Source organism: Ambystoma mexicanum, chromosome 3q, assembly GCF_040938575.1.
Source record: "Ambystoma mexicanum isolate Mex_15411 chromosome 3q, UKY_AmexF1_1, whole genome shotgun sequence".
In the NCBI taxonomy this organism is placed as follows: domain Eukaryota; kingdom Metazoa; phylum Chordata; class Amphibia; order Caudata; family Ambystomatidae; genus Ambystoma; species Ambystoma mexicanum.
This window is the reverse complement of record NC_090926.1, coordinates 787,877,842-787,882,501: the sequence shown is the minus strand read 5'-3', so window position 1 is coordinate 787,882,501 and position 4,660 is coordinate 787,877,842. Positions and strand designations below refer to the sequence as shown.

The window sequence follows — 4,660 nt, the reverse complement described above, 5'->3', positions numbered from 1 at the left end:
CCCGAAGATTCAGGGTTAAGGAAAAAATCTGACTTCTTCCCGAACGACAATGAGATGCCAGCATAAGTTCTTGCATTTGAAAGATGTATAAAACAAGAAATGAAAAAAGTACAGCATGCCACTATACAGAAAAGACACAATCTTAATCAGAGCGAACAGAAAGCTTTGAAACAGCTGGCAGAGAACACCTCCATTGTTATTAAAGCTGCAGACAAGGGAGGTGGAGTGGTGGTACAGAGTAGAGACCAATATAAGCAAATGGTACTACTACTCCTTAAGGAAGAGGACAACTATAGAAAACTGCGCAAAGATCATACTGCAGAAATAAAAATAAAAATTAAAGAGACAACAGAATTTGCTGTGGCCAACAACTGGATCTCTGACAAAGAGGAAACCTTTTTGAACAACTCAGAAGGGAGAACCCCTGCATTTTACGCGCTTCCCAAACTTCATAAGAATCAAACAACGCCACCAGGTCGTCCCATAGTGTCGGGATGCAGGTCAATACTAGAACCCATCGGTAAATTCATTGATTTCTTCCTGAAACCTCTTAGTCAAAAAACACTGACACACCTGCGAGATACCATGTCAACCATCAATAAATTCTAACATCAACCTTTCAATCCTTCGGAAGATATACTAGTCACCACGGACATTAACAGTCTTTATACCAGCATCCCCCAAGACTCAGCGGTTGAATGCATCAGACATCATCTCACGCATCATATGATACAAACAAGAGTCCCGACAAACTTCATAGTTGAGTTGCTAGAACTAGCACTCACAAACAACTTTTTCCAATTTGAGGAGACATTCTATCTTCAAATTCATGGGACAGCCATGGGGGCAGCGTTTGCCCCGAGCATGGCAATTATCTTCATGGCAAAGTACGAATACAACAATATACTGAACACATGCAACCCTTTTCTTGGCAGTATAGTGCTCTGGCACAGGTACATTGATGACATTATTTTCATCTGGAAAGGAGAAAACAACATTCTTATGGACTTCTTCAACTGGATTTATAACTGCACAGAAGAGATAAAATTCACCATCAATAGCAGCAACACCAGCATCAACTTCTTAGATTTAACCATTGGACCCAAAACAATCAACTGGAATGTACTATGTTCAAAAAGGAGACAGATTGTAATACAGTACTTCATTACAAAAGCAACCATCTGTGCAACATAAGAGACAACCTTCCGTACGGGCAGTTCTTACGAGTCCGTGGAAACTGCACGGATATTTCGGAATTCAGAAAAAATGCGTCAGCCCTGGAAGACAAATTGAAAACAAGAGGCTACCCTAAAAAACTACTTAGAGACACGCAAAAGAGAGCCAGATTCACGCCCCGAGAAGCCCTACTTTCACCTAAAGTCCATGACACCCAGTAAGATAACATCATGGCCTGCGTCACTACATTTGGACCCAGCAGCACCAAGCTCAAAGGACTAATAAGAACATTCTGGCCACTCATTCAGCTCAGCTTGCCTGATGAACCCATGCCCAGAATGGCATTGAGGGGGTCCAAAAATCTTAAGGACATGCTCACCCATGCCAGGATGAGCAAGAACAATACTAGATCCTCTTTGTGGAGCCTCAGAGAAATCAATGGACATTACCCTTGTGGGAATTGTAGAGCATGTAAACAGACCAAGAAAATAAGCTCATTCAACATAGGCAGCAAGGAGTGGAAATTATGGCATTTTTCCAACTGCAAATCCAGCAACGTGATCTACATCATTGAATGCCCCTGTGGGCTAAGATATGTGGGGCAAACATCCAGGCCCGTTCACAAAAGAATAGGGGAGCACCGATCCCATATCCGGTGCAAAACCATCACGGCACCACTGGTACCACACTTCCTTGAACTTCAACATGGCCCATTTCGTATGGTGGGTTGCAGATAAAGTACACAACACCAACAATGTCACAAATTCTCTTAACAATTGTCTTAACTTTAAAGAGTCTTGGTGGATGTATAAACTCCAGGCTACTACCAAAGGTTTAAATGAGGCACAACCACAGAGCCACTTCTAATGCCATTGAATACTACAGGTCTCCTACTGGCTGCGCATACAGCCCAAAAATGATTTCTTGGCAAGATAAGCCCATTAATTCACATTTGGGGTCTCTGATTTGCAGCGATATAAACCCACGGAGACAGTTCAGCCACAGGTTCTTTCCTCCAGCCATCACTTCCATTCCTTACTGGATGGTACCCCTGTGACTTTGTTTCCGGCAAGGTGGTGCGTCTCTTTTCAGAGTTTTCTGCACTCCCTCTGGTTCCTAACATAGGCTTTTTATGGTGCTGCTCTTATGTCAAGGGGGCTTCTAGCGGGTGCCCGCCCCTAGTGAGTGTCTCTCAGTTCCCCCATGGCACCTTAAATATGTGTTTCTTGCTCCCGAACTGCATACAATATTAGCAACAGATTACGAGCTTCTCCCGTCCATGTTGTTTATCCCCGGTTGCCATGACTTAATTCACACTGCGTATGTGCGTGTGGGCAGCATTTTTACCACGGCACATGCGCAGTGCTATCGTGCAGAACACAGCTTCATTCTGAGTTCCAGTGAGCCCACGCAAGCTCTACAGCTCTTGAACGGCAGGTACACAATCCGTGAATTACATGCCAGCATTAGGCTAGTTGTTCCCCTTCCCTGTGCGTCTTGATACAAACCTCTTTTGTATCTCTGTTTTTTCCCTTAGACGCTTACAGCACCGCTCGTGCACCTCACGCCTGGCGCTTCCAGCAAGCACTTGTAGCTCTTGCTTCATCCAGCCAACACAGATGTCAACGTTGTGTTTCCATTACACAACCTAAAGGTACCTCTTGCCCTGCTGGTATTTTTCATTTTAAATATTTCTTGGTATTTCTCACATTGCACGCACCTGACTGGTGCTTGTCACCACGTGTCAACAGAGAAACATGGGTCATTTCACTCATCAGAGCCATGCCTCTTTCTGTTTCTTTCCCTTCCCTCTTCTGTTTCCCAGCACCCCGCTGCAGATGTATTCTTTATCTCTCTGACGAGGACTCCATCAAACCACTACCAACCTTAGCCCCTGGCTTCCACCTAGGACCCAGTCCGGTGTAAGGTCAGTATATGACCAACAATACGAGTAAAACTATAATCTTTTAACTAATTGGGTCCTGTATTTTTGACATATGACATGTTAATTTACATGGCTTTTTTAACCACTGCGCTCTGACTTTTACCTTCACACATCAATCTTAGTAACCCTAAGTTCCCCTTCACTTTCTACAGGGGACTCCTTTTCCTTGGCTCCATGAAGAAGGATGTGACCCACTGAAAGCCGAAACGTCCTGGGACTCATCCACCCGTGTGGTGTTGCTAGGTCCCCCTTTAATCTTAGTTTGGATTTATCTCAGCGATGTCGCACCATCAATATTGTTCACCCTTTAGCCTGGCTATGTTAGACCCCTCCCAAGGTCTTCATTTTAGAGGAACAATAGGTTTCGCTAGTTCCACCTTTTGATTGGTTAAACGTGTTTAGTACCTACCAAAACATGGGTAAAAATGAGAAGAACAGAATGCATTAGAAATTATATGATGCCTTTGTATTTATGTCTTTCATGTCTTTTTTCTCCTACGGTTATCCTACAGCATGTTTATGTATCAATTTGTTTTGGTCTCCGTTCCATGCTGATCACCTTTGTTGTTTGAAATGAAATTGTGGTTTGTTAGGTGGAATGTTTACACCTCTGTATATTGAACGCATAATTCTTTCATAAAATGGTTAAATGGTTGAGGACAGTCACTTAATAAAAACTGTTCCACTTCCTACTAATAATCTAGCCCATGTGGATTATTTTTTTTTCATGTACTCCTACCCTAGGTATGCTTAAACCGTGCCACCACAGGATAGTGTATTGTCTAATAACTTTAAATTGCAAGAAACAAGTTGTAACTAGCTCTGACTCTTACAGCCAGGACACATCCCCCTTTTGTACACATCTGTCTATTGCCCTTAGTCCTGGGTCTGTGTTGGGCTCTCCCTCCTGTATACATTGATTAAGAAAGGTGCAGTCTAGTAGCAAGGCCTTAAAAACGCAGCTCTCCGTCTAAAGAGCTCTCCATACTAGGTCTGCACTACTATTGTATCACTATGTATATGATATTATCCGTTTTGCCGTCTGCTACCTAGACAAGAGTATGAGTAATTCATTATAACGATCACTGTGTATCATCTGGAACCAAGCAAATGTATCTAAGCGAATGTATTTAAGCATACCTCCTTGGGCCGCTTATTGTAACCCGCAAGCAAGCCTTCTTAAAATTTCCTTATAGCGCCTCGTTGCCTGTGGGCTGTAGTGCGCTCTACAAATACTAAATAAATAAATAAATAAATAAATAAATAAATCCTGCTTGTGGCCAGCTAGTGTTGTGTTTGCCTTTCTATATTCGAGCGAGCCATTTGATAGTGGGTTTTCTCTGTGGCTGACTTTGTTTTAAGAGATTTGGCTTTCATTTATTTATTTCTGATGTAAAACAATATAAAAGTGGTCGTTTTTGGTTAAAGTTTGTTAACCTTGGGAAGAAAAGGGGATATTAGCCTCTTAATTTACAGCACAGTATATAGGTGGTTACTGGATGTAGTTATGTTTTCTTATGTGGTACAGCTAAGCATGAT

The 4,660-nt window shown here is 42.5% G+C and overlaps 1 long non-coding RNA gene across 1 annotated transcript; it reads left to right on the top strand.

Moving 5' to 3' along the window:
- Positions 1 to 2,711: 2,711 nt before the first annotated feature.
- On the top strand, positions 2,712 to 3,677 carry LOC138581922 (uncharacterized). Its single transcript, XR_011304874.1, has 3 exons — positions 2,712 to 2,830; positions 3,002 to 3,103; positions 3,274 to 3,677. It is a non-coding gene; the product is annotated as an uncharacterized lncRNA (long non-coding RNA).
- The last annotated feature ends 983 nt before the right edge of the window (positions 3,678 to 4,660 follow it).